Here is a 10,909-nt window from a genome sequence, read left to right on the forward strand (position 1 = left end):
ATGCCGATGAATAAATCATAAAGCAGAAAGCTGCTCACACTGTATTAGGTGAAAAAAAATAAGGTTACAACACGGGTCATACATCAAAATCCCACCTTAAGATAGATGACACATAATTATATCAGAATGGGACGCGGAGGACGGGTGGGGAGGAGGAGAGAGCCCTGAAAACGGCCTGCCCAGATACAGAAAGAACGCCTATGTCTTGCTAAGCTCACCTCCCATTGAGTTACTTGTGAGCTCGATTTCATTTTCTTTATCCTCACTGTCATCACCTGAAAATACCTGACTCACTTGGTCCAGTAATAAATGCCAAGAGGAGGAACCATGCTGCATTCTCCCTGAGGTGCCAGGACCCATCGCTGAGCAGGAGACACTTCTTAAATGTTGTCTGATGGCTCTCTCGGTGGGCAGGCATAACTTAGTGTTTCCTTATCCATCTAGCTACATAGGTAGGTAGGTAGGTAGATAGATAGATAGATAGATAGACAGTCAGACAGACAGATAGATAGACAGACAGATGAGAGAGAGAGAGAGGAGAGAGGGAGGGAGTCAGTACAGTGTGTCAGTACATAACCGACTATATAGAAAATAGGCTTTGCTTCATAATGGGCTATGAAGAGAAAAAGTACATGTATAAATATGTAATACGTAAAAATCACACAGACTACCGAGCCATCTACATGTGTAGCTATGTAGAGAAGGTGAGCATCCCACCCTTCAGGTGTTTCGCTGTGATGGAACACTGGGCCCTGGTACTTCATTGCACCTCGTAAGCTGAAGGAAGAGGGGCAGAAAGGCTTTCACCATGGTGTGCAAGGAGATGTTGAGCCACCAACGCCACCCCAGCTGCTCTCTAGATAAAGGTTCGTTATAGGGGATCTGAGGGGGAAGGAGGAGAGGATTTGTGTTTGGTTCCGGGAGAACCATTTGTAGGAAGAAGGCTTTGAAAGGTCCCTTCTGGGAAAGTCTCCACTGAGAGCCGAAGTGTGGGTCTCTAGAGAATGCGTCCGAGGTTGGGAGACGGCTCAGGGGTCAAGAGCGCTTATTGCTCTTACAGCTTTGGTTCCCAGGCCCTGTGCCAGGCAGCTCACAACCACCAGTAACTCCAGCTCTATGGCGTCAGCTGTGCCTTCTTCTGGGCCCTGCAGGCACCCTCACACTTGTGGTATACACAAACTTATAAAAACACACACACACACACACACACACTGGAAAGAAGAAAAAGAGACAAATGAAGGGGGAAAAAAATCTCTCTTCTGTGTTCATAGACACACCCTAAACACGCCCAATCTTGCCTGATTCCGGAAGCTAAGCAGAGTCAGGCCTGGCTAGTACTTGGATGGGAGACTATGTCTGTGTGACTGGCCACAATGGATTCTCCCCTCTCGGGGGTCAGGGGCTTTATCCCTGATGGAAGGAGAGGAGTTCAAAGGCAGGAGAAGCTGCGTGACCCAGTCCCACAACACAGAGGCAGCACAGGAAGGCCGCTACTTTGGGTGCCCAATTAGCATGACATATGAACTCTGACATGTGCGGAGCACAGAATTAAGGAGCTATACTTTTCCACATACGTTCGTGTGTTCACCGTCAGGCTTCCAGCACACAGGCTGGGTTCTGAAACAATCAGATATACTCAGTAGAATACTTAAGAATGGGAGCCCAGAAGAATTATTCAGGGACCCCACCTGTGACCCCCAACTGCCTGAGGATGGCCTGGCTCAAGACTGAGACAGTCATGACTCAATCATTATGGGCGCGCTGGTGAGTCCCATGCACCTGGGCCACAAGGGAGGAACCTGACAGGACTAAGCAACTCTCAGACTTCCATACTCAGAACCAAAACAAGCAATGTTGGGCAAAGCAGGCATGCCCCTGGCTCTGTGGTTAAGAGCATTCGCTGCTCTCGCAGAGGAGCTGGGTTTGATTCCCGGCACCCACTCGGCAGCTCGTGACAGTCTGTAAGTCCAGTTCCAGGGGCCACAATACTCTCCCGTCCTCCAAGGATGCTGCTTGGAAGCAGTGCACAGACACAGCGTGGGTTCGTGACCGATGTGAGTCTTGTGAGCATCTTGGCCAGGTAGACGGTTGAGACTTTGCAAGTCATTTGGTCTCTGTTGCAGCCACTCAACTCAACACCTTAGTGCAAAAACAAATAACCACAAAGTACAAAAAAAAGTAGGCACTGTGTGATCCAGTGAAGCCTTACTTAATGCTTGCAAATCATGCATTTCCACAGCTACTTAAAAATTCAAAACTCATTCTTGGTTCACGCAGGTCATAGAACAGGTGGTGACTGGATTTAGATTATAAGGTGCACTTTGGCTACTCTGGTTAAAGGTTAAGGCTAAAGCATAAATGACAATTAAAAATAGCTTATGATTTTGAGCATTGCTAAGTGTGTGGAGCTTTGCTAAGTTATTTCACTCTGCCAACAGTACAAGTAGAACACAGCCCTCTAATGTGCTTTCCCAAGTGAGGGAAAATAGGGCTATTTGGCTACATTTCCAAGACCTGATCATAATTAAGGGGGCGTCGTCACCCTTGTGGACATCATCCATTATATCCATCTTTTTTTTTTAAGATTTATTTATTTATTATTATGTACACAGCGCTCAGCCTGCACATACACCTGCAGTCCAGAAGAGGGCATCAGATCACATTACAGATGGTTGTGAGGCACCATGTGGTTGCAGGGAATTGAACTCAGGACCTCTAGAAGAGCAGTCAGTGCTCTTAACCTCTGAGCCATCTTTCCAGCCCTTTATCCATCTTTTTAAAAAGAAAATGCTCAGGGATGGGGTGATGGCTCGGTCAAACATTTGCCCTGCAGACATGAGGGCCCTGAGTCTGATCCCCAGAACACTTTTTTAAAGCTCAATACTGGGGAGGCAGAGGCAAGTGGGTCCCTAGCCTACTTAAGTTCCAGATCAGAGAGAGAGAGACTCTGTATCACCTGAGGAATAGTACTGGAGGTTGTCTTCTGGTGTCTACACATATGCATGCACACACACACACACACACACATGAACATGTACACACAACAACAATAACATTTATAATAACAATATGTTTTTAAAAGCTTCCCTGGCCACCTTGCCCGCCACCTCTCTTGACCGTGCTAACTACCACTTCCCCTCACGTCCAGCGGCATCAGGTCATAAATCAGGAAAAGGGACCACGGGAGGCCAGGAAAGCATCCTTCTCAATGAGGCAACACTTGGCCGAGAGGAGAGGCAAATTTAACAGGCTTCTGGGCAAGGCGTACAGCCCTGTTTATTGATGGGAAGTGATTTACCAAAGTAAGGGCTCTTTGGGGACCTCTGAAGATTTTGGCAAGGCCCAGTCCCAACGGCAGCTGTGCACGGAGAAGGCTTGTGGGGCTCTGAAAGCTGAGCAGCGGAGAAGTCAGCTCCCCTGAAACCTCCCAGAGAAGTAACCCAAGAGAGCATGAGAGCTGCCATTCATATGTTTGGGAGATACCCTTTCCCACCCCTCATGTTATAGTTCAAATCTAGAATGTTCCCTAAAGGTTCACAGAGAACTCTTCATCCCAGATGGTAGCGATATTGTAAGTGGAGCCTCCTCGGATGACATAATCAGTGGGGTATGTGTTGAAATGATATGTTGGTGCCCTGTCTCTTTCTCTCCCCCTATCTGCCCTGCCCTGCACCATGTCATCACACATGCAGAGACAACAGCAAGTGACCTTGGACTGAGGCCTTTTAAACTTGGAGCCAAGACAAACCTTTCCTCCTTCAACTTGATTGCCTCAGGTATTTTGACACAGTGACAGAAAGCTAATTAGGACACTCGGAGTGGGGGGCGGGGAATCAAGGCCTCAGCACCAAGCCTGTAACCTCTGCTTTGAAGTGAGTGTGTTTGTAATTAGTCCTCGGCATGTATTTGCCGTGTGTGTGTGTGTGTGTGTGTGTGTGTGTGTGTGTGTGTGTGTGTCCATAGTAACACTCCCTGAAAATAAGGAGAATGGAAACCAACTGTTCCCCCCTCCCTCCCTCCCTCTCTCCTTTCTTCCCCCTCTTCCTCCCTTCCTCCTCTCTTCTGGCCTACAGAGGCCAGAAGAAGGGAGCCTGATCCCCTGGACTGTAGTTATGTGTGGTTGTGAGCCACTCAGCTTGAGGGCTGGGAGCTGAACTCAGGCCCTCTGCTAGAGCAGCAAATGCTCTTAAGTGCTGATCCATCTCTCCAGCCTCAGAACTGATTTTTGAAAATATTTTCAACTGATGAATTCATGCGTGCATGTAATGTGTTTTAATCAAATCCACCCGCCACTCTTTCCTCTCCAGTTTCTCCCATGACTTTTCCCCCTCTTGACTTTTTTTTTTTTAAGCTAACTGTGTCCACTTGGTGCTGCCTATGTGTTTACTGTTGTAGTATCATGTGCGGGAGCACGGGCAGCCTCTGAGGGGCCTCACCACTGAGGAACACTGCCTCCTTCCCCCCCCCCCCCACACTCCCAGCAGCTGTCAACTGCTGGCATCTCTCAGCCAGAACTGTGACTTCACAAAACACCCCTGCCCATGACAGGATTTTTGGCTGAGTTGATCTTGTGAGGAACATGTTTGAAAATGCTTGGGTTACATTTGGGTACCTTGATCTTCTTGTGGGACTCCAAACAGTGGAAGCAGGGGCTGTCTCTGACTCTGTTGCCTGCCTGTGGACGCTTTCTTCCTATTGGGTCACCTCAGTCTAACTCAATAGGAGAGGAGGTGCCTAGTCTTACCCATGGCTGGTTGTCTGTCCATGGGAGGCCTACCCTTTCCTGGAGAGAAACAGAGGAAGAGTGGATTCTGGGGGCATGGAGAAGAAAAGAGGTGGGGAGGAGGGACTTGCAGGGGAGGAGGGAGAGGAAACTATGGTCTAGATTTAAAATAAATAAACAAGTAAGCTTCGGTTAGGAAGCTCAGCCAACCATGTAAAATAAATAAGTGTATGAAAATGTTATACATGATAAAATTACAAAGAACAAAACAAGTATCTTAAAGGCAAGCAGAAAGGGAAAAAAACAGGTCATTTATAAAGAAATGGTCAATAAACAGACAGTACTGTCTTGCCAGTAACACTGAAAGCCTGCTCCAAGTGAAATTGTATTTATAAAATATGAAGGGAAAATACCTGTCACGCTAGTGTTGTGTGCTCAGAAAAACCATCTTTCATAAATATGAGCTACATGAGCCATTTTCAAAAAGGCAGACGCTGGAATCCTCACTACCAGCAGAGCTCCATAACACCGCTCCAAGAAGAGATTTCAGAAACAGAAGAAAAATGATGCCACAAAGAAAGCCTGAAATATAAGAGCAGTAGCAGATAGATTAGTAAACCAGTCACTAGGAACAAATTCTCCCTATAAAATAATGCTTTGTTCGTGAGCTATAAAACTAGACTTAAAATATCGGAAGGTAAAAATGCTCTCAAGGAAGACATAGTAGAACATGCGGAGGCAGAACTGTGGATTCAAAGCTACACAGCAAGATACACTCAGAACAGCTCCGCCTTCAGGAGCATTACGGTACTCTGTGGCTAGCATTACAGTACCCTGTGGCTAGCATTACGGTCCTCTGTGGCTAGCATTGCCGTACTCTGTGGCCAGAAACCATCAAATAAATATCTAAATTCTAAGAAAGGAAAGGTCCCAGTTGCAGGATACACACTTGGACTGACAGAACTGAGAGGTTCATGACCTGCAGGGTTACACACACACACACACAAACACACACACACACACACACACACACACACACACACACACCAGTGCAGGTTCTCAGGAGCCAGTGTGCAGGAGTTGCTCTTTGAGTGGTATAGGGTCTGGACCACCCAGGTCTGGGGAGAAGAGCAACACGTGGGTCCCAAGCCTGCTGCCTGGCTCTGGCCAACCAGACAGAATGCCAAGGTCAAAGAACCTGTGTGAGGGTCTGTACTCTGGAGATGCCCCGAATCTGTGCAGAGCCAGCTGCCAGCCACCTTCCCTCAGAGGTGCACATTCTAGTCTGGTGCAAGCAACAAGTTATCATTAGAAAAAGCAAAAAAAAAAAAAAAAAAAAAGAGAAAAATGTTATGGAAAGAAAAATGCTTTAATAGGGCAAAAGTATGGGGCAGGTATAGTAAATGTGAAAGAAATAGACTGAAATAGAAAGTAATCCAAATATATAGGCAATAAAAACATGTACGCTTGGGCTGGAAAGATGCCTCAGTGGTTAAAAGCACTTTCTGATCTTCCAGGGGACCCAGGTTCAATTCCCAATACTAACATGGCAGCTCACAAAAGTCTGCGACTCTAGTTCCAGAGGCTCTGACGCCCTCTTCTGGCGTCTACAGGCCCTACAACAAGGTGCGCAGACACATGCAGGGAAATGTACACATAAAATAAAAAATAAACCTTTTTTAAAAAGTAGGTAGATTATTCAACCAACAAAAAGATAGGTGGTATAACTAGCTATAACCTGAGTTAAATAACCTTGTGGTGTGGTGAGTCACACAGGCAAGGCCAGCACTTGAAGGGCTTGAGCAAGAGGATTGGGAATTCAAGACCAGTCTCTACCGTACAGCAAAACTGAGCCTAGCCTGACCTAAATAAGAACCAGGCATTTTTAGTCCCAGAACCCACATGTGGCTCACAACCATGTCTAACTCTTGTTCCAGGGGATCTGATGTCCTCTGCTCACATCTGTGGACACTGAACACACACGGTGTACCGTTATACATTCAGACAAAACACCCACACACGGCAAAAACAACAAGACACAAATGTATTTGTTAAACAACATTTTTAAATGATAAGAAACAAGATATCAGAGAAAGATTAAGACAAATCTAGCACCCAATCACAACAGAGCCAAAACTCTGTTGTCTCACGAAATGAGAGTTCAAAACAAACAAAAGATACGATCTGTCTGCTAGACCTGTAAGAGAACAATATTTCATGATGAAGCATTGAATCCATCAAAAATATTTAACTGTCACAGCTAAAATGGCGCTGAGATCCGAGAACAAAAATCGAGAGAGCATGAGGAGAAACTGAGGACCCACAGCCAGAGTGGGAGGGCTTAGCTCCCACTTCAGAGTAACCGAGTCCGAGAACAACGCAACTTAAAAGCTTGTGACTTAATGGGCCTAGTATAGAGAGGCCAGTCCCTAACAATTAGATTCTTCTCAATTACACATGAAACATTTATTTTAAAAATGGACCATACTCCACGCGGTGAAGTATATTCTAACAGTTTTCAAAGAATCAATACCATATAGACTGCAGTCTCAGGTCATAAAGCAATTAAGTTGACAACAATGAGAAGACCAAAAGGGCCGGATATTTAAGAACGTGTTTTTGTATGATTCAGGAGCAAAAGGAAAATAATAATGGAAAATTTAAAATAATATTGAAAATTATTTTTAAATGCTACATATTAAATTTTATGAGAAGAAATTAATGAAGTATTTTGAGCAAAAGGCATATACTTAAACTCTTATGTTTAAAAGAAATTGGCTTGTATGATCAAAATACATTGTATGCATGCATGAAATAGCATTGGAAATACTAATTTTTTTTCAGAGCCGAGAACCGAACCCGGGGCCTTGCACTTGCTAGGCAAGCGCTCTACCACTGAGCTAAATCCCCAACCTTAAAACACTAAAAATTACTGAAATGAATACCCAGATTGAAAGTTACAGATCTAAGAGAGTAGTTGAAGGAAGGGAGGAAATGATCAAAAGGACACAAAGTAACAGGAAGCACAATTTTAAGAGAAAGAGTGAAAAGAAAATCCACCAATTGGGTCTACCACAAGAACTGATACTACATACAGCCCTATAAAAATCCATCTGTGGCAAAGGGAGGACATCACAAATAGAGAATAGCTAATATAAAATTCTATAGTTTGGGCTGGAGAAATAGCTCAGAGGTTAAGAGCACTGGCTGCTCTTCCAAAGGTCCTGAGTTCAATTCCGAGCAAATACATGGTGGCTCATAACCATGCATAATGTGATCTGGCGCCCTCTTCTGGCCTGCAGGTGTACATGCAGGCAGAACACTATATACATGATAAATAAATCTTTTTTTTTTTAAATTATATATTTTGCCAAGATTGGCTCCAAAAGAAGTCTAAAATGTGGATAGTCCTATAAAAGTCAAAGAAAATTAGAAACGAAATACTTCCTCAAAGGAAAAAGAGAAAGGACCTACAGAGAATTACAGGCAACTTACACCAAACTTTTAAGAGTAAGCTGACTCCAATTTTATACAAACCCTTCCGAAGAATAGAACAAGAGGAAATGTATCCCAAATATTTTAAAGCTAAAACACCGCTGATGCCAAAACCAGACAAAAATAACCACAAAAGAGATCGCTGTGCATAAGACGCTGTGGTGGGTGGAGCCTTGCTCCGTTACCCAGGCTAGCCCCGAGCTCTTCCCCTCCCCTCTCCGCCTCCGGAGCAACTGAGGTTCTGGACATGCACCAGCACACCCTGCTAGCTCTTCAACTTTACCCGCTGGGTTTGTCAGCGATGAAATGTATTTCTAACTTGTGATACTCTCAGCCCACGGTGGAGTTAGCAGACAGTGACCACCCATCCGTCATATGCCAGCAAGCATTTGTGTAAAGCAAGCACCCAGCGCACTAACTAGGCAGAGCAGATCTTAAAACGTGGAAAGTAAAATCAATACGGAATCTTAAAAAGCATCCAAGCGCCCCACCAGAAAGCAACCAAAAGTGAAATACAGGAAGAGAAAGAAAAATGCCAGACTGGAGTTCTAGCACAGCAACAGTTACCTTAAATATAAAATTTCCAAACATATTAATTAAAAGAGATTTATACATTGGAAGGCGAATAACAAAAGCAAGCAACGACTACAAGTTGTTTACAAGAAACTTCAAACTTAAGACATGAAACTTGGTATTTAAAGGATGGAAAATGACACATGACAAGCACAGTTTTTATTTTGTATATATTTACTTACTTTATTTTATGTGTATGGTGTTTGGCCTTCTTGTGTGTCTGTGCACAGTGTACATGCCTGGTGCTCATGAAGCCAGAGGAGAGCATCAGATCCCCTGGAACTGAAGTTACAGGTGTTTGTGAGGCGCCGTGTGGGTGCCGGGAATCGAACTCAGGTCCTCTGCAAGAGCGATCAGTCCTCTTGCCTGCTGAGCCATCTCTTCAGCCCAGGGAAGAGCTCTCAGCTAAGAGAAATGTACACCACAGAACTTAGATACAGCATTGGTGCACTGCTCGTGACGTCACACACTGGCTACAGCAAGAAGGAAGTTAATGAACCATTGGTGTGAAGTGAGAAAGACGAGGACCCTGATGAAGGGAGAAATCGATGCTCTTTTTTAAGTTTGAAATTACTTCCAAATAAATTCACTGTAAACAAGGAAGGGAGACACTCATACATCTAGACAAGCAAACACTAAATAATTTACCTCAGGAGACCCAATATAGTAAAAGAGAGATAAAGGGGATCAGTGGGCAAATACCTATTGTGGATTGATAGAAATTGAGACTGAAAATTCTACAAAGACAGACAAATGGAAGCACAAATCAAACAGACTCCTCTTGGTGTGAACACATTATTGGTGACATTAATGCCGGTGCTAAGTTCCACAGAATTTCTCCCATGGTGGGAGTGTCTATACTGCTATCTCAGACCATAGTTTTAAAGTCCTGTTTTTACAAAGGACTCCGAGACTTAGATTCATGGCTGGTTCAGTGCCCCACCTCAGAGAGCAGTGCGTGCCTCTGTAGGACGTGAGCTGTTGGCAGGGTCAAAGCTAACAGCCACGAGGTGCTACCCTAAAATAGCCACCAAGAGACAGCAGCACCAGCGGCCAGCACAGGACACAAACACAGGAGCTTGACTTGGTGACTACAGCTGACAACCTATCAAGTATACACGACCTGTGGCCACAGTCTGCCATGCTATGAGGGAATCTGGGAATCTGGGTGAGCCTAGGGGGGAGACAGAGGGCCACCCAGCTGATACTGAGAAACTCCAGCTAAACTCAGAGGAATACCAAGTTATCTGCTGCTCAGTGTTATAAACTAGGTCTAACCTGCCCCATGCCTCAAAGACTGGAATCAGGTAGGTGTGTTCATTTGGTAGAGCTCCCATAACAAAACAGCACAGGCCATGGGCTTTAAACAATGGAAATTCACCTTTTTCAGGGCGCTGGAAGTCTGAGGTCTCAGTGTCAGGGTTGGCTCTCCTAAGGCACATGCCTTAGCTGCCCAATGTCTCTGCTCTCACGTGACTGTCCATTTGTGCATTTGTGTCCTGATGTGCTTGTCTCATGGGGACATTAGTCATACTAAATGCGTGCCTGCCTCAGTGACGTCATTTGAGCTTCAGTGTCTCTTTAAATGGTCTGCCTGCAAATGTGGTCATTTGGAGTTAACTCCAATTTTGAGGGGGACACAATTAGCCTATAAGCATATGCATACAATGGCTCTATACTAAGCTATGAAATAGGTAATATTCAAAGAGGTGAATATTACTGAGTGAGCTAATATATTATTATCTATTATAATATGATATTATATATTATGTATGCATGCCTTTATATTATTATAGCATGCCTTTTTGTGGTGGAAGACTTCATCCCAGATGCCTGAGATGAGGCAGGCAACAGCCATGATAGCCTAAACTCTCTCTCTCAGCCAATGATCAAAGCACCCTGAAGCCATCCGGTGGATCATCGGGCGCCAAGCTAAGTGTAACACAATCTTTCTGCTATCACTACTACTCTGACGTCTTCAGTTTCCCAGCACTAGGCATGGAGGTCCCCTCTCCAGGAGGGCTCCAAGGTGTCATCTTTCTCTCACTGCGACAAACTATCTAGGGAAAGATTCAGAAGCGGGAAAGATTGATGTTGGCTCGTGGCTTCAGAGGTTTG

At 44.8% G+C, this 10,909-nt stretch overlaps 1 long non-coding RNA gene across 1 annotated transcript; it reads right to left on the reverse strand.

Moving 5' to 3' along the window:
- LOC311586554 lies at positions 1–5,225 on the reverse strand. The gene is made up of 3 exons (XR_014775576.1): positions 5,137–5,225; positions 295–444; positions 1–39 (listed from the first exon to the last, which is right to left on the reverse strand). It is a non-coding gene; the product is annotated as an uncharacterized lncRNA (long non-coding RNA).
- Between the last annotated feature and the right edge of the window lie 5,684 nt (positions 5,226–10,909).

Source organism: Acomys minous (genome assembly GCF_964271855.1).
Source record: "Acomys minous genome assembly, chromosome: 16".
In the NCBI taxonomy this organism is placed as follows: Eukaryota; Metazoa; Chordata; class Mammalia; order Rodentia; family Muridae; genus Acomys; species Acomys minous.